Source organism: Antechinus flavipes, chromosome 2 (assembly GCF_016432865.1).
Source record: "Antechinus flavipes isolate AdamAnt ecotype Samford, QLD, Australia chromosome 2, AdamAnt_v2, whole genome shotgun sequence".
Lineage (NCBI taxonomy): Eukaryota > Metazoa > Chordata > Mammalia > Dasyuromorphia > Dasyuridae > Antechinus > Antechinus flavipes.
Window position 1 is genome coordinate 136,371,784 of NC_067399.1, and position 19,983 is coordinate 136,391,766.

Sequence of the window (19,983 nt, forward strand, 5' to 3'; positions counted from 1 at the left end):
AAAAGCAAAGAGAGGTGGCAAGTGAAAAGCTAAGTTCTGATAGGTTTTAGGTCAAAAGAACAGTGAGTGCATCCATAGAATGGTCTACCTTAGGAGGTAGTGACCTGGATGAACATTTCTCATGAAGATTATAAAAGCGTTGTCTGTAAACTGTATGAAGCAGGTCCAGATGGCCTTTAAAGTTCTCCTTTGTACCTTGAGGGGTTTTTATGAGTCAAAAGGAGGCTCAATCCTAAGAATCTTTTCTTTTTGTTGGGGAAGGGGAGATGTACATTTCTGCTAAAGCTCTCCCTATTTTCTTTCCCTATATGTCCATGTATCTAGGAGTGAACTCCTAAAGGACAGCCAAGGAACCAAGTACAGATAACCATCTTGCATAATTCGCCCGTGGGCAGGAGCTTTGGACAGATCTCTGAAAATTTCTTTGCATTTTTTTTTTCTGTTTTGCATTTCTGGGCAAACATATTTCACTTTCTAATATAATAATAATGTTTTTTTTCTGTTTTCACTGTCCAGACTGACATTTCCTTAAATTATTGGTTACATCTTTTTTTGTAAACGGGTGAAGATTTTCCTTGAGCCAGTCACTTTACACATATAAACACATTTCTATTGCCCAACACTGTGACAGAACTCTGATAGTAGGTATACTGTCTCCTCAGATTACTTGTTCTAATCCCATGCTCTAGAAGTTGGGCTGTTCGGCGGAGTTCCAAGAGCTATATTGGGGAAATATTTTGGTCTCAACCACTATTTTAAAAAAGAACTAAACTGTTCTGTACATAAATAGATATCTTTATCCTCACCTGCCTCTTTATTTGCTAACTATAATAAAAATCCCTCTCCCCAAATCTGAACACTATTTATAAAAATCTGATGTTTTATATAACGCTAGTATAAATGGAAAGGTTACCGAATGAAAGTTTTTATCTTAACCATTTTCATGTTTTGCTATCCAATACTGTATTTTTTTGTCCTCATTCCATGAATTCTTAAGCAGCTGTTTTTAGGCAATGACCCAAACAAGACAGAGAAGAAATAGTTATTAAATTGACTTGGCCAGCCTCTTCTTGCTATATGTTCAAGTCTACTAAAAACTGGACCAGAAGTCAAGAAACTAGACTTACTTTAATCATTGATCTGCCAAATCAACCATATAGAATTATCTTTTATCTGTGGATTCACTAAAATTTTCATCTGATGTAAAATTTTCAACTTAGCAGTTTCCTTCACTCCCATTATCAATATCTCTACTTTTCTATGTTCATCCTTACAATTATTCCCCTTTTACTAGAATGAGAGACTACAAACTTTAGAGAGATTATAAACTAGTCTTATCTCACAAATTTCTATGAACGTCTAACCAAATTCAAATCAAATATTATTGGATTTTTAAAATCCATTTAAATTTTTTCTTGGTTCTAAGAAAATTTAATGGCTATGATAAATGATCTTGGATAAATTATTTTACTCTCTGGAGCTAAGAATCTAAAAACTTCATATCTATTTCCTAGAAATTTTAGAAGGAGGAAACAGTTTACTTCATTTGCTTTGATTTTTTTGGGGGGGTACATTTTATAAATATGTGATTTCGTTTTGTTTTTTTAAGGCTGTAGGGCAAAAAAAAATAACTGAATACTACAGTATTATTCTGTCATGGCAAGAAATGGTGCTTTCTCATATAATAGAAGCAATTATTAATTCTCTTTGTGGGTGGATATTTGGGGAACAAGTAAAAGAATAAATCACAGAATATCAGCGTTGGAAGCAATCATCTCTAGTCGGACTCATACAAGTACAAGAACCCATTGTAGAATATTTGGGATAAAGGATCATCCAGACTTTCTGTAGAGACCTCCAATTAGGGGTAATGCACAACTTCCCAAAACAGCTCCAACTGTTAAGATATTCATCCTTATAATAAATCCAAATATGCCTCTTTGCAATTCCTGCCCATAGTTTTGCCATCTGGGGCCAAACAAAGCAAACTGAATCTTCTACAAAACAGTTCTTCAAATGTGAAAATCAAACTATACAACAATTATAAGAGAATGATAAATTATACCTTTCATAACTATCATAACTGGCTACAGAGCAGAGATTATAATAAAAGATAGAGGATTCTGATTACTGGAGAGGGCAAAGTTTTTTCTACACAAAAATCGACACAGCTAAAACAATTTAGTTAAAACCGCTGTCTGCTTTATCTACCCGCCTCAGAATACAATATTGTTTAAATGACTTACTTGTAAAAGTGTCTGTCTTTAGAGTCTGTAAAAAATCCAAATTTTGGATCTGCTTAATTAAGATCTTCTTTTGGTGCAGGGAATCTCTTGTGAATCATTCCTCTTCAGGTAAAAACTTTGTATCTTTTTAATCATCATAGGCAAGTCTCCCAGAGCCTGGAGATGCCATGACCTAGTAATTAGAGGAACACAGAAGAGAAGTCAATAGAAGTAAAGACAGCAAGAATTAAGGATGAGAATAAGAGTGACAGAGCTGGAAGTGCAATCCTCTAAATCTCCATTCTCTGGACACAATCTACACTTCTTTACTGCCCAGAACTGTATCAGATTCCAGCTAGGGGCAATACCCCCTGCCTAGGTACACAAGAACACGCCACTCTGATACAGCAAGCTGGTTCAGATGGTGACAGCACATCCCAGCAATTTTCCCTCTGCTGCTCCAGCTGCCATTTCAATTTCAAATCAAAGCCTACAGCATGAGTCCTTGTTTTTAAAATTATTATAAAAGATGATATCATCTCCTAAGCTCTTACCCCACTGTACTAACAACACTCACAACATACTCTCTAACTTTTCTAATCCAAGGTGAAAGATGATAAAGAAGATCCACTTAATCCAAAATTCTAATCTCAAGGCCATCTTTTTTTCTCATTTTTTTCTTCCCTTTCTTACATTTTAATTCTATAAAATCTGAGGATGTTCTTATACCTTTAAGAAAAAATTGAATCAGTAAATTTCTTTTTCCATTTAGAAGGGAAGGAAATTTAAAAAAAAAATTTCAACTGGCAAAGAATTTTAATTCACTCAGTTTTAATCACTCTAATTATTCCCTCTAGATGTGGCATTCAATATGTCTGTGTTCATGCTGGGACCATGGAACTTTTTTGATTAAACTAAGTTGAAATTGCTTGGCTGAAGGAATAGGCTGAGGGAGCTACCCCAGTCCCACTAGGAGCACTGCCAGGTCAGAGTCTTTTTTGTCAAAGGCTTGAGATGCATTTTTCCAGTATCTCTGAACTTCCACAGAAGGTAAGATCTACCATATCCAGAGGTTGTTCATCTAACCCAAGATGAAACTCCTCTAGAGCTCTTACCCCAGATTTTACAGGGTAAAAAGGAAAGATGAGAGGTTGAGGAAAATTAGGTAAAACAGACGAGATAAGAGCTTGGGAGATTGAAGGGCTGCAAGATGAAAAGAACAGAGGGAAAATCAGCATCCTACTAGAGATGACCAAACTCCCGATGTAGTCCGCCAGGAGAACCCCAGCTTACAACCCAGAAATTCTTCCTTGCTTGGAGGATACATGCGAGGAAGCCACCCAAACTCAGCAAGGGAGCTCGGAATGTGCCAGCCCAGCCACCATGAGATGTTCCTCTTGTTCCTGAAAGCCACCACTGTAGTGAATAATCAAGTTTAAGGCCTCAGTGGTTGGCTTTGAATCAGTACAAAAAGCTGCCTTCATAGGTCCCCTGACAGCCTGAACCAAGGTCAAGCTTCCACACAGTGACACTTTAAATACTCATCCAACAGGATCCATGCTTCCCGGTAACAAAGAAGACTTAACAGACGGGACTTTTTGCGCAGGTTTCTAAGTCAACTGCCACTGGCACAAACAATATTCACCCAAAATAACTTTCCTGATTGGTGGGTGAGAGGTCATCTTGACAGCAAGAATTTATGGGGCAAGTAAACTTTCACACTCACAGGTCATATCATTTCTAGTAAACAATGGTGTTGTATACTTTGATACTACAGAGATTGGAACCTTAGAAATACCAGCTATTTCTGTTTCATATTTCATCACTGATAACTCTGTAAATATTCTCTTCGTGTTCGAATCTCAGGAGATTAGAACACAAAAAGTACTTGGAATCAATTCTGGATTTGGGAACACAATCCTTTGCCCGATTTAAAATTATTAGATATAATATCAAAATCAGGGCTTTAATCAGTCAATAAATATATATATATACATATATATGCATATATATATATTTTTAAATTCTAAACTTCAATGCCAAATAAAACTGGCATTTCTATATTAATAAAAAATGAGGGCTGCTTCATGAATTTACATGTTATCCTTACTCAGAGGCCATGCTATTTTCTGTATCATTCCACTTTTGGTATATGTACTGCAGAAGCGAGCACTTCAAAAACTTCAGTTTTTAAGAAACAGGCTGGATTCCCCCCCTTCTTTCACCAATTATGGGCACGTTTCCCAGCCTTTCCTCCTTTCACCATCCAAAAAAATATGGAGTCTGGCATGCGGACTAATTTAGGACAGATCAGAGGAGGTTTGGCACATGGGTCAGCAGTTAAAACAGCCCTTTGCAGGATGCCTCATCCATGCAAGAGCGCCGCTTCATCCCTAACTGCTGGCGCCTTGACTGATACAGAATCTCCCTTCTTGGGGCAGCGAGGTGGTCTCCTGGAGAGAGCTCGGGCCTGTAGTCAGGAACACCCAAATTCAAAGCCAGCCTCAGGCACTTCCGAGCTGACTGACTCTGGGAAAGTCTCGGAACCCTGTATCCCTCAGTTTCTCCCTCTATAAAATAAGTTGGAGAAGAAAATAACAAACCACTCTGGATTTCTGCCAAGAAAACCCCAAACAGGGTCCCCAAGAGTCAGATGTGATTGAAAAACGAATGAACAAGCACCCCACAGCAATCTTAAGTCCTGCTTCCAACAAGGAAGCTGGGCCCCCCTGCTCATATAGATCCCAAAGTGATGGACCAAAAAGTGTCACCTCCAAGGCCTTTCTGGCGAAAAATGTAAGGCTCCTGATTCTATCAGCCCCGATGCTGTGTCATCTAACCCGAGTAACCCAAAAAGCCTGTGCTCAGATTTTAAAGCACCACAGAAATGTCTGCTGTGATTGTTGCTGAAGTCAAGAGAGGTGGGTTCAAGTCACTGCTTTCACACTACAAACTGCTTCTCTGGCCCACGTTTTGCATCGGATGAGAAGATGTGAATAGATTTTGGCCTGGATTTCATACTTCTCTTTCCATGACCTTCTCTGTTCTACCAAACCTCGCTTCTTCCATCTTTCACTGGCTCTGTCTTGGGCACTATTACCTGTCCAGGCTCCCACAAACTTGTTGTCACTTGGGACTCCTCACTGTCCCATACTCTCCTCCAGGTCCCCTCCATCATTTGCCCGCCTCTCTGCCCCAAATCCAGCTTCCACTCAGAGGCCAGCATCACCCTTGTAAAAGCTTCCTCCCCTGCTCAAACGCTGGTGCTTCTTAACACTACTGAAAAGTCTACATTTATGTATTTATACTGTTCAAAATCAGCAGCATAACAAAACATGTATGTATGTATGTGTGTGTGTCTACACATACACACACACACACACACACACACACACACACACAATGGGAATAGGTGCTTATGCTCCATTTATTTGTTGCTAATAAGAAAAGTAATTTTAAAAAAGTCTGGAGGCCACTTTTCTAAAGAAACTGTATATTATTTTCTTTTAATCTACAGTTTGAAAGTCATTTGTTATAATATACGTTGTGGAGTGTGTGTTTATATACATATACATATATACATAGAATCTATATATACATGCATCTATATAAGTATAAAGAAAATTACACTGCACAATAACAACATAGTATTTATATTTTAGTTTAATATATGCAAAGCACTTTACAAATGTTATCTCAATTTTATCTTTACAACAGTCCTGGAAGAAGATGCTATTATTATCTCCATTTTACAGATGATGAAACTGAGGCACAGGGAGGTCAAATATCTTGCTAAGGGTCACACAGCTAATAAGTGTGTAAGATCAAATTTGAACTCAGTACTTCTTAACTTCAAATCCAGCATTCTATTCATCATGCCACCTAGATGCCTCAAAACTGTCTGAAAATGGACAGTTTTTTCATGCCTCCTATGAACAAAGAACTATCAGTAATATGTGTCTATATTTATAATATATATATACACATTTAATATAATTTATATATATGTATGCATATATATATAAAATAACATGATAGTAGTGTTTCCACATGTGCTACCTTTATCCTACTAATGCACCTAGCATATGTTTTTAAAAATACAATTACTGCCAACATTTATTAAGTCCTTGTTTCCAGTCATTTTAATCAAATTCAATTCCCGACAACTCCATTTTGGGGTTTTCTTGGCAAAAATACTGCAATGGCTTGCCATTTCTTTCTCCAGATCATTTGACAGTTGAAGAAACTGAGGCAAATGGGATTAACATTTACTCAGAATCACACCAGATCTGAAGTCAAGAAGATGAAGCTTCTTGACTCCAAATATGTCTCTCTATCCACTGAGCCGCCCAAATAAGTCCCTACTGTGTGCAGAATACTATGCTAAGCACTGAAGCTACACACAGTTTAGATAGAACATAGTCACCATAATGGGGCTTACAATCTAGTAAGTGATAAGATACCAACACAGAAAATTATAAATACATGAACAATACACTTAAATGTTAATAAATGTCAAAACAAAATGTTACTTAATGGACAAATGTTACAGTCCGGGGAAGTATGCGGAAAGCAGAGCAGGCTTCATGGAGTATGTAGGATTTAAGCTAAGTTTAAAAGGCTAAGTAAAAATCTGACAGGCAAAAGGGAAAGAAAGGAGATTTCAGGTTTAAGGTACAGGGTAAGAAAAGATGTGGAAAAGTGAGGGCGCATCATGTGCACAGAAGCCTGTAATCCATGACAGAGTAGGTGGAGGATAATAAAAGGATCAGGAAGGCAAAGTATAGAAAATTGTGGGGTTCCCTGAATGCCAGGTTTAGGAACTTGAACTTGACTAGAGGCAAGAGGAAGATATGAAAGATTTTGGAATGGGAAGTGACCTTAGATCTCCAGGTAAGACTGCTTTGAGAGTGTCATGGAGCATGGTCTGGAGCTGAGGGAGCAAGTTAGAAGACAAAGGTTCCTGCGGCCTCTGAGGGAGATCAGCTAGTTAGCTGTTGTCCCTTTTTTCTCAGAGGACCCAAATGACATCTCCATGTGAGAGCTGAGTTACATCATGGTGTGTCCAACTGTGGCTGATCAGCCCAATACAAGACAGGAGGCTGGAGTAGAACTTGCATCTTCTGGACTCTGGGCCTGGCACTGCAAACTGCTTACTCTTGAGGGAGGACCCAGCCCTTTGTTCCTTTGTTGGAATTAATTTAAGCCCCCTCGTGGCCCCGGTATACTACACGGTGAGTTTGAGCTGCCAGACTTCTGCCTTCTCTGAGACAGGATTGGCGAGCAGGCCTACCAGGAGGAATCCCAGACCCGAGTACAATGGACTGCTTGCACTAGATGGGTCCCGAGCCCTTCCTTCTTGGGGGAGGTAATTCTGAAGTCAGCAGGACAGTCAGAGTCCGATTCAGCAGCAGCACGCTGGCCTTTGTAGAAGGATCTTACTTTTACATCCATCCCAATTCCGGATAAGGTACCACAGGAAGGTCACAGAAATGATCACAAGGGTCACTGAGTCCAACCCCTTCATGTGATAGTTGAGTAGAGAAGCTAAAACATTTGCCTCTAGTTCCTGTCTAATAGTGTTTGAGGCAGAATTTGAACCCAAGAATTCTTCTTGACCTGAAGTCTGGTCTACTATGTCATGCTACCTATTAGAAATGAGAATCTCATCTGACATTCACCAAAGGCAGGCTTATTTGAATAAAGAGTTCAGAAATTGTTATGAGAATTAGCTGGTAGGGTTTCCCAAGTGACAAAAGACATTATCAAATCAAAATAATACCCCTTTAGGACAAGATCACATTTTGCCTTCAGATAATACCACACTAAAAATCATCCTGGATGAAGGCATCAGGGAGACGTCTGGGGAGGCAAGAGCTTGGGACCCTAGGGCTAGGGTGGTTGTTAACTAGCTATGTGACCCTTTTATTACACATTTCTGTTCCTGCTCTCAAGAAGCTGACATTCAGTAGGGCAGAGGTCTTTAATTTGGAGTCCATGAACTTACTATTTGTAACATTTTGCTAACTATATTTCAGTAGAACTTGTTTCCTTAGTAATCTTGAGTATTTAATTTTATGCATTAAAGGCTTTTTTTTTTTTTTTTTTGAGGAGGGAGCCATAGCCTCCACCAGACTGACAAACTGGCTAAGGATGCCTGCTATAGAGAGGAAAAAGCATCAAGATGTAAGAAACTACACCAAAAATAGGCAAAGTAAACATATGGTGTTGTTGAAGAGAGGAGGGATGCTTGTAGCTGGGAAGATAGGGGACGGTGCTCAACCTGAGGCTTGAAGGAAACCAGTGATTCCAAGACCCAAGTATGCATGCAAAAGCAGGGCAGAGAAAGAATAAGCATGTGGTAGACAGTTTGGCTTGCTGAAGAGTATTCAGGAGAATTATGTACAAGATGGAAAGGTAGGCTGGAGCCAGGTTGTGAAGGTTTTAAAATGCTAAACACATTTGTATTTGCTCCCACAGGCAAAAGGGAGCCATTGGCATTTACTGTGCAGGGGAATGATGTGGACAGCTGCATGGAGGGCAGATGGAAGAGAAGAGCCAAATGACAAATACATAAAAATAGGAGGCTGCTGTAATATCCAAGGGAGAAGTGATGAGAGCCTGACCCAGAGTGATGGCTATGTTAGAAGAGAAAAGGGATCAGGTGTAAGAAATTCTGTAGAGAAAGAATCAACTAGACTTGGCAAATGACTGGTTATAGGAGTAGGGAGGGAGAAGGAGCTAAGTTAAGGATGACTCCAAAATTGCGAATCTGGCTAAGGGATAGGATGATAGTGTTCTTGAGAGAAACAGAGGAGGCTGGAAGTGATGGAGGGGTTGGGAGGGAAAATACTGAGTTCTATTTTTGACATGTTGAGTTTTTAAATGTTTATGGGACACCTGCCCTGAAATGGACACTGGTCCTGTGAAGATGGAGCTCAGAAGCAAGACTAGGTCTGGGTATATAATTATGGGAACCATCCCTATAGAGATCACAATCTAAGTCATGGGAACTGGTACATCATGCAGAATGCTAGAAGTCCACGGAACATAATTTGGGAAGTACTCAAGCTTTTTTGGTCAATGATTTCATGAAAACTGTATCTGAATTTTTAAAGATTTCCAGCAAAGGAGATTAAGTAATTTCTCTCAACCTCTCACTGCAAAATTGGATATCCATTGTCTTTAAGAGTTAAGTTAACCCTTACACTATGCTGCAATTTAATCCCCTATTCTTTTTATGTGTTGGACAATAGAATAAAAACCAGTCATTTATCTTTTTGTGTGCTAAAAACTACAGAATAATAGGATGTCTGAACTGGAGATGATTTAGAAGATCACCTAGATTTTATTTCACATGAGGAAACTGAGGTCCAGGGAAGTTTTAAAAAATTTGCCCAAGAATTGCTTCATCAACTTCAACTGTTACCAAAATACTTTTTCATCCAGGTGGGAAAATTTCAGTTTCTTGAATCCTTTAAATAGGTATCATTGTTCAATCTTTAAATCCTTTCTGGGGTTAGGGTAGGGGGATCAAAGAGTTCTCCATGAATCTTTGCCAAATTCTCCAAATCTCTCTAAGGTTGCATAGAGTACTTTGACTAGGTCTGGTTATGGGAAGCTTGAGTCATAGACCCTGCATGTATTATTACTATTTATTAATACCCAGCACCCATGCTTGTTTGACCTACTCTGCTGACTCATATCAATCCTACCTCTTTATGTTATGTAATAATGCTTGGTCGTCCTTTGTAATGCCCTTCTTCTGAGAAACTCAAAAGCATTTTGCTAACCTATTTAGCTGAATAGATGATACAGCATTCTGTGAGGTTTATGGATGGGGAAACCAAGCCACTGCAAAGTCAAATGATTCATTCCAAAAAGACTTTGCAAACCAATAATAGAGATGAAACACAAATAAAAACTTATTTTTTTAAATAAAGCTTCTATCTATTTGGAGATCATGAAGGAAGAAGCTCATTACATTCACTTAGGAACATAGTGGCCATCAAAGTCAAACTGTGGGTGTATGTGAAAGACAGGGGGGATAAGGAGAGGGAAAGAATAAGGGAGGGAGGGAGGGAAGGGGAGAGAGAGAGGGGGAGAGAGAGAGGGGGAGAGAGAGAGAGAGAGAGAGAGAGAGAGAGAGAGAGAGAGAGAGAGAGAGGGAGGTGGGGGGGAGGGAGGAAGAGGGAAAAGTCAGAGTCAGAAGAGGGAGGATAAGGAACGAATGAGGGAGAGAGGGAAGGAGAGAGAGAGACAGAAGGAGAGACTCGAGTTCCCTGAGGTACAACAGAACTAAAACAAGAAAAATGAATTGGTGGCATGATTGAGTAAGGTCTTCTAACTGGAACAGTATTTGTCACTAAACTTTTGGGTGGAGGAGATAGGTGGCAATTCCAGGAGAGCTACCTTCTAGTTTCATTCTGCTTGGTAAAAGCCCAGATAAACCAAAAATTTTAATAGACCCTTCTTTACCTCAACCTTTTCTTTTTTGCTTCCCTCTCCTTTTCTTTCTGTCTCTCTTTCACTCTTTTCTCTCTGTCTCTCTGTGTGTATGTCTCTGTCTCTCCCTCTGTCTCTTTCTGTGTATATCTCTCTTTATCTCTGTCTCTGCAGACATCTCTTTCTGTCTCTATCTTCTCTGTTTCTCTCTGTGTATGTCTCTTTCTCTCTCTTTGTGTCTCTGTCTGTCTGTGTACGTCTCTTTCTTTGTATGTCTGTGTCTGTCTCTCCCTCTGTCTGTCTGTCTTTCTGTCTGTCCCTCTTTCTCTCTGCCACTGTCTTTCCATTTCTCTGTGTATGTCTCTGTCTCTCTCTGTGTCCCTGTCTGTCTCTGCCTGTCTTCTCTGTCTCTCTCCCTCTGTCTGTCTCTGTCCCTGTCCCTCTGTGTTATGTCTCTGTGAATGTCTCTCCCTCTGTCTGTCTCTGTCTCTTGTCTTTCTCTGTGTGTGTGTGTGTGTGTCCCTCTCTGTCTGTCTCTCCCTCCTGCCTTGTTTTAGGGCCTCTCTTCTAAACTTATTTTGGTACATGGAATGAGGGAAGAAAAGAGGCAGGTCTCTTCTATCTAATATTGGTATATAAGACTTTTAAAAGTTGAGACTCTGCTTTCTTTGTGTATTGTTCGTACTCGGTGGGTGCTTAATAAATGCTAAATAATAACAGCAGTCCCAAGTTTTGAATCTTATTCCAGAGGAAACAAAGTGTTTTCACAGAGCCCCATTCTTTTATTATGAACTTGTGTGGAGAAGAGCAAATGCTGATGGCATCCGTTACTTTAGGAGTTTTTTAAATTTAGATAAAAATAGTTTATTTAAATACACTAAAGAATTTCCTTTTCAAAGAAAACAGCATAGCTATATAGCCATAGATCTAGTACTTTCTGCTTTTAATAAAATATAGTGGTTATAAATTGTGCTCAACAAGTGATAATGGAGGTAAATAAGGTCAAAGGGGGATAAAGAAGACATGAGAGAAAAGATCCCCTCTTCCTTCTAGAAATTCTCATTTGGACTTAAGTGCAAACATTTGGGCGTGCAGGAACCTAGTTATGGGGTAACAAACCTCTTAGAAGCAGCACTACTTTATGGGGGGGTTCTCCTAAGAAAGCAGCAGTCTCTTCCACGAAGATAAAGATGGGTGATCACAGAGACTAAATCAGGAACTATTTTCAGTGTTATTGATTCTAGGCAGCAGGTGTGAGCAATGCAGTTACAATGCGATATATGGCCTGGAGGCACTGACCCCTGGACTCTTGCTATAGCAACAGAAGCTAAGTTTCTGTGAGACAGGCCTCCGGACTTAGAGTCCAAAAGTGTGAAACTTATTATGTAGGATACTGCATGGCCCGGCCAGCATTTCCTTTATCCTTCAGGAGACATGCCCACCCCAGGAAGGCCTGGCAATCACCAACATGGCAACGGGCTCACCGTGACACAGGGAGTAAAGCTCCACAACCCCCCAGCCCTGACTGCCACTTCCTCCTACTGTAAAGCAGTCTCTTTTTGCTTTTAACCTGATCTCTGCATTTCAAAGCATTTGTGCATAGATAGCATCCCTTAAAATTACTTAATTTTACAAACACTTTAGTGTTGTCTCTCCTAAATATAAATCCTCTGGTAGATAGTGGCAAAGTTCTTTGGAAATTTCACTGGAATGGAAAAATGTATTTTTTTAAATCTGTGGGTAGAAGTACCCCCCAATTTGGCAATTGTAATGAATTATCCTAAATGGCAATAGAATAGGAATCATATCCTAAATTCAATTCTATTATAATGGAGTAGTAGGAAGGGTTCTAGATTTGGATTTAGAAGACCTGCCTCTGAATCCCAGCTGTGATGTCCTTTAAGATAACTTGATTTAGAACTGGAAAGGATCTCAGACCACAACATTTTACAAATGAGAAGCTGAGATACAGAGGGAAGAAGAAACAATTTTCTATTGTATGGTTAGATTTTGAACAAGTCACTTCCCTGGGTTACAATCTCCACATTTGTAAAAATAAGGGGGAAGAGTTAAATATACAGCCTTATAAATGTATATGCCCTCCCTCTGAATAAAATTGGATGATATCCTGCACCATAATTGAAATGCATAGATATTGGAAACAAGATTATTTAGTTCACATGTGCCAAACAAATATGTAAAACCTGCATGTTTGCAGCATTATCTGCCTTTTGGGAATGTAATCAAGGTATACTATCTTTGGCTAGTGTTATGTGCCTGTATTAAAAAAAAAAAAATGGTACACCAAAAAAAGGCTGGCAGTCTACTTTTTCCATAGTTAAACTTTGCCCTGTTAATTTCCACAACTCATTCTTTTGAAGCAGAAGTAAGTTATATGTAAAGTATAAGATCGTTCAGTGAAGTGAATATTTTTGGTGCCATATATAAGCCATGTTCAACTAATTGCTGTGAAAGACATTCTAACTTGAAGGGTAAAAACATTGAAACAAGTTATAATCCATCTGGCTCAATTGATATCTAATAAACAAGGTGATTTCCTTTAAGTACTCCATTAAGATTTTAATGACAAAATAAAGAACTGTGTTGAATCTATAAACAAAAAGTATAAAGAACTAGTATATTCTCCATATTTAATATGTTCTATGATAAATGAATACACGGTCACAAATATAGAGAGACTAGTAAATATTTCAAAATGAGAGACCCCACTACAACAATCACAATTAATCTATGCTATCTATTATCCTCAGGCCATTAAAAACTTCCTACAAACAGTAAATTAGTTCTACATTCTTTCCCATTCTCAAAATATCCTTTCACAAATTACCCCTGGAAACGTTTCTTTCTATAGCACTTCATTTCTCTTATATTAAACATGTAAAACCTAATGGCAGAGCAGCCTTTTAAGAGAAGCCTTTCAAATTGGGCAAATTGCATTCCCTTTCTCCTAGCTCATCCCCGGCCTCACCCTGTGCTTCATTATAGAGGCCTCTCAGATATAGGTGTGTGGGGAGCATTAGGACTGCCCGGCTGAGACTGAAATCCCTAAGCCAGGAGCACCACTGAAGGGGTACCAGGCAAAGAAAATCCCTACATGGCTTGGAGCTTTGGTTTTGGCACCAGGTCAGGCACCTCTGAGTTAAAACACATTTCAGAACATGAAAGAGGATCCAAATCATTTAAAACACTGACATTCTTTATTAAAATCTTTATTTTAATCTTCAAGCCAAATTTAATCTGACATGTGGTAACAAACACTGGCTAGATGAACATTAGCTAAGATTTGAAATTTCCCAGAACTTACATTATTTAAGAGATCTAACTTTATTCAACTTCCACAAGATGTTTGACGTTCCTTCTTTCTGTACTAACTCCTCTTTAAATCATTCCTGGGAACACACAACAAAAACTGTACAAACTACAAAATATTACATCTGACGCTCCATTATTTTAGCAAAAACTTCGAACTAAGAGAAAATAGATTATAACAGCAATTCAGTTTAGTAGTGCTGTTAAAAGATTCAGGTTGCCATAGAAAACAAAGTTTAACTACACGATTTTTTTTTGTAATTGCATGAATTTTTTATTAATAAAATACTCAGTAGATAAATAAAAAGATAACTAACCATAAGCTAGAATTGGGTATTTTTTTTTGGGGGGGGGGGGAGAAACATGTTTAAGCATCTATTGGAAACACTGAAAAATCACTTACAAGAAGGACCTGCTAAAAACAACTTTTAACGGTTTCCGTTGCTTTCTCCTAAGTGCCCACCCACAAAGTTTCCAGGTTCCCCAAGAGACAAAAGGTAACTTAACTTTAACGAATATCGAGCAGATGGAAGTGGGGAAAAGAAAACAAAGGCAAGTTTTAAAAATTCACCCCGTACTTACAAGTCGTTTCAATAGAAACCTGAGCCACAACAATTCTTCAGAATGCTGCTCTGCGGGTCATAAATACAATCTGAAGTCTAAAATAGAGCTCCTATGACATTAGGCAGAGCACTCACATTTCAGTCTTGGAGCTTCTACTTGGGTAAACAGTTTTACAACTTGTAGAACAAACCCCGGCTAAAATTAACTGCAGTCCCGGACAGCAGGCAGGAACACGCTGATTTGCATCATGTGTGCAGGGATTTATTCACTAGGACAACATCGGTGTCCTCTTAATGGGAAATTTGGCGGAGGGGCGTGCACTGCCGAACAATGCACAGCATCATGATTATGCTAATTACAGAATCCCAGCCAGCAGCTCCAACTTGGTCTTTTAAGTTGTTTTTGCAAGTACTGACAAAGAGAAAGGGCAGGCTCCTCCGCACAACAGGCATTCACTTGATTTCTAAACACATTCAAATCAGGCAAACTTTTGGCAACAAGGTGGCAGCACTGCTCGCTTCTCACCAACAAAAATGAAAAAAGGAGAAAAAAATAGGTGACCGATCCTGCAATTAGATGACTGGGGTGAAGTTTGGACTCTTGGAAGGTGTAAATATGAATCCGATATATCCGTGCTGGCCACAGACAATGACCGCTAAAGAATCCTAACTTCTTTATTTTGCACTGACTTAGGTTTTTCGATTTCTCCTTTTGTTTGCATATGGACATATGACATTCATGTAACCAAATCCAAAAAGCTAGCTGATCAAAAAAGAAAACACAAAACCAAAACACAAACTGGGGCTCTGGAGAACTAAGTCAAGAATGAGTAGAAAGCTGCCTACCTCCTCTTGTTCCCAACTCAGGTTTTGTGGAGCCACCCAAAAGATACTGGATTTACTCGTATTTGCAAGAAGCATCATCCCTTACAAAAAATATTCTGAAATCAATGGAACAATCCAGCTTAAGCTGGTGTGAAGGATCCCTGCCTGAAAACTAGTCGATATTAATGAAACTTACCTGCTTGGTTATGTCCTAGTGTGGCTAAAACGAACTGGATGTCAGGGATGACCCGAGTTTGAATTCTGCCTTGGACACTTACTAGTGCTAATAAGATGGTGCAACTGTCACTTAACAACTGCTCTGTGCTTAAGTTCTCTCACCTACAAAATGGGGATAATAACAACCCTACTTCACAGGGCTGTTATGAAGATCAAATGAATTAATGTACATAAAGTGATCTGCAAACCTTAAAGTATTATGCTAGTTATTATTATCATCCCCTCGGTAGGTTTGTTTTTAAAGGCCAAGCTCTTATGAATTTTGCTCTTATGTTCTACTTTATAGAATATTTCCAAGTATTCTAAAAGCATTAATTAAAAATCCAAACACTTCTCTGAAGTATTAATATCCCAGTTTTTACAGATGCGTAAACTGACACATTGAGACTAAATTATCATCCCAAGGTTTCATTGGAAATCAGAGGTTTGGTTTATATAATAAATCACAGTAGCCTTGATATTCTCTTCCTATTAATAATTTGCCTAAGGTTCTTTAGAGCTATTGTTTTGTATAGTCAAAAAATATCACTTGTATGAATAGACTATGAAAATTCAATGGAATGCCTAATTTTACAGAAATTCCAGGGAAATTCCTAAACCTCAGCTGAACCAAACACTTCCTTTACCAGTTTCCTACAGTGATTTTCAGTATGTGTAGGAAGGACAGGTAGATGCTTCAGTTAGTTCAGAGGTGGGTCACCTATGGATGAGAGTAAATTTTAAAAGATTCTTTTGTCCCCAAAGTTGTTGAAAATCCCTGGCTATCAAGGTTAAAGTTAGTTGCCAGAGCAGATTGTATTTTCCCTCAATTCTGAAACTCATATTCATACCTCTTCCATATATCTTTCCACCTAAAACCCCATTCAAGAATGGAAAGAAATCATAAGATTAGAACCCTTTCTTTTCAAAGATTCTACACTATTGTAGCAATAAATTTTACTCCTTAGAAATTCGCTCTTAAATTCTAATTGACATAAAGTAGATTACAGTCATTTTTGACACACTCTTTGCTAACTTTTATTTTCCAACTCAGACTTTGGCTCTGTAGCTGACCTTTGAAACCCAAACTCAATTATTTCCTCAACCCAGAAAAGGTATAAAATATTCGTTCTCACTATGACTATTCTGTCATGGGTATCTCTATGTTTAACATGAGTTGGGAACAAGAGGAAGTAGGCAACTTTCTACTCATTCTTGAGTTAGTTCTCCAGAGTCCAAGTATGTTTTTGTTTTTTGGGTTTTTTGGATCAGCTAGCTTTTCGAATTTGATTACATGAATGTCATATGTCCATATGAAAGATAACTCAGTTGGCTGTCATTTTGTGCTCAACATGAACAATTTAAGTACTAAAACAAATGTAGACTTTTAAAAAAATCTCATTTATTTCTTATTAAAAAGTTCCTAATCTTCTCATTAATTCTGCAAAGTTGTGGGGTTTTATTGTTTGTCTTTTGTTTTTTGCTATTCTTCAAATGGTTTGTTGTGGTTGTGATATATAAATGTAATGTGCAGGAAGATTTCAGAAAAACCTGCAAAGACTTACCTAAACTGATACAAAATGAAGTGTGAGTATAACCAGAACACTGTACAAAGTAACAGCAATGCTATGATTTAGCTTTTCTCAGGAACACAATGATCCAAGACAATTCCAAATGGCTCATGATGAAAAATGTTACCAATACTCAGAGAAAGAACTGTGGAAATCTGAATGTTAACTTTTGAGAGAGAGAGAGAGAGAGAGAGAGAGAGAGAGAGAGAGAGAGAGAGAGAGAGAGAGAGAGAGAGAGAGAGAAAGAAAGAGAGAGAGGTTCTTTTCTTTTGGCCTGTTTTTTTTTCCCCCACAACATGTTTAAAATGGAAATACGTTTTATATAACTGCACATACTTAACCTATATCAAAGCACTTACCATTTTACTGAGGGAGTGGTAAAGGGAGAGGGAGAAAATTTGGAACTCAATTTTTAAAAAAATGAATGCTAAAAATTGTTTTGATGTGTAATTGGAAAAAATAAAATACTATTAAGTAAAAAAAAGAAGGGAAGAGAAGGAACAAATAAATAAAAGGAAGGAAAGAGGAAGATACTTATAAGGCAAAAGAAAAAAATTAGAGGAAAAAAGAGAGTAGTCAAATCAGTGTAAGTCCATTGACTAAATTGATTTTGGCACACAACGCTATTTCACTGAGGATGTGAACATCATCATCTGTTATTTCAGCCCACTGAAATACTAGTTTGGTTTCCAGAATTTTATAAGAATCCTTTCTGTCCTGGGAACTATTTTTCTGCATTTATTTTCAAACTTCAAAGTTTATTTTTGAAATGAAGGTTTATTTTATCAAAAAATTCTAAGGATTTTATGTAAGCATGAAGGAATGAGTTGAGTTTCAGAAATCTGCTTTGAAATTATAGAGGTGTCAATTAATCTATTAGCTAAAGGAAAAACAGTTCTCAACTTTGGACCCCTGAACTTGAATTTTTTGAAAAATACACTTCCATTTTCACTAAATTTTAAATGAAATTTAGCATTTTGTTCAATTATGAATTTAAAGAAAAGAAACATTATTCTGAGTCCAACACAAAAGTTAAGAACCTCTGAGCTAGAGAGCTAGTCTCTTTTACAATGAAAAATTATGAAACTAGCTTATCTTTATTAGATCTGACTAATTTTATTTGAAAACGTTTTAAGCTTGAGCAGCAAACCAATTTTTTTTTTATTGATCTGGGTCCTATTCTTCCAATAAATTAAATTTAGTTGTTTGTATTGCAAATGGATGCACATTATGGGATCCATTAATTAATATTTGGTATTTTAGATGATTTTAACATGTTCAAAATGTTTGTACAGTCTCCCTACAATCCGAGAAGAGAGGGGGTGGGAAATAATGTAATATTATACTACAGGTATTATAATATCAGTTTTACAAATAACGAAAACAGACTCAGCAAGTTTAATTCACATGGCACAGATAGTAAGGACGGGATGTGAACCTAGGCTAACTCCAAGCCCAGTATTTACTTCTACTATACTATGTTGCTTCTCAAAAAAGAGGAAGGTAAAACTTTTAGGATTAACAACTGTTCACAGCTCTTCAACTGCTACTATCTAATTCTTCTATGAAATGTGACAGTAGTGGTTCTGGAACAAAACCTTTTCTGTAGGTTATTAGGCAGATAAATGTCATCTTTTAGGTGCTTATCAAAGAATTGGTGAAATTAAAAATGAGACTGATCTTAGAGGCTAAAAAGTGTCCTACCCTTGGTCTAGTTGAAGGTAACAAACTATAAAGCTAGAATGATCCTGGTTTTCAACTGTTCCAGGTAAACCTGAAGTTCTACAAGGTAACTCTTGAGGATTCCTTGACCTAAAGTCTCAACATGTCAAACATGTTTAATGTTTTAATCTCTCCTGCAAAGAATCATAGATTCAGAGTTGCAAAGAACCTCTATTTTCAGTTTCCACCCTAATAATAAACCAGATCAAAAGGTTCAAAGGTATCAAACAATGCAGAGGGGTTCCACAACTTCAAAAAGTTTAAATAACATAAATCTAGGTCATGCTTTTCTATCTAAACACACTGAAAATATATAAACATAATACTGAATTCTCAAGGGGAACAGATCTTTATTTTTTGTAGTTATGATATATTATATCTGATATCAACCAATTAGTAAATCCTCATGAAACATCTACTCTATATAGCTCAGGAACTGTGGTAGGTAGGTACCAGAGACAGAAAAACAACAAACAAAACAATTCCTTCTCATTGAAAGTTTATGTAGCAAAAGCCATGTGCACCAAAGATCATATAATAGCAGTGTTTCGTTTATATATCATTGGTATTTCCTTTCTTAGTCCATAATTCAAAACAGAGTCATGCTGCTGGCTGAATATATAATCAATAATTGTCTAAGGAATGTTAAGTTTTTGAAAACAAAAGCACTTTTTGATATACACACACACTCAGAAAGATACATAAAAGAATTCAATTTTATCATTTAAAACAGACTGGTACAATTCTTAATGTAACAAATACTATCTTCTACAGTTTACACACATCTACAAATTGCATAAAATCTTCTAAACCAGTATAGTTTGTTTCTTAAAACTTCCATGGTTTACCTTTTACTAAATTAAAAAAAAAAGTCACTAAAAGTATTGTTTTGTCCAAAAGGGAAAGACAAGTATTCTCTAAGTGAATGCTTATTTAGATTTGATAAAGATTTGATGTACTGTTGACATACATCATTAAATTATGTCTTGCCTTAAAATTCTACCTTAATATTTCATGAAGGCAAAAAAGTGACTCTTGATTCTCAAAGGCTATCCTAGGGAAGAACAAGCTATGGATGGTCCTACC

The 19,983-nt window shown here is 37.6% G+C and overlaps 1 protein-coding gene and 1 non-coding gene across 8 annotated transcripts in view; both read right to left on the reverse strand.

Annotated features, from left to right (window-relative positions):
• Positions 1–19,983, reverse strand: part of SLC20A2 (solute carrier family 20 member 2) — a 123,618-nt gene that overhangs the window by 64,642 nt on the left and 38,993 nt on the right. For 4 of the 7 annotated variants that reach the window (XM_051975606.1, XM_051975608.1, XM_051975603.1 and 1 more), the window contains exon 2: positions 2,247–2,418. The gene's annotated coding sequence lies outside the window, so the exon portion shown is untranslated. The other 3 variants (XM_051975607.1, XM_051975604.1, XM_051975605.1) reach the window with 3 other exon arrangements.
• On the reverse strand, positions 4,295–4,398 carry LOC127552578 (U6 spliceosomal RNA). The gene has a single exon (XR_007951449.1). It is a non-coding gene; the product is annotated as a U6 spliceosomal RNA (small nuclear RNA).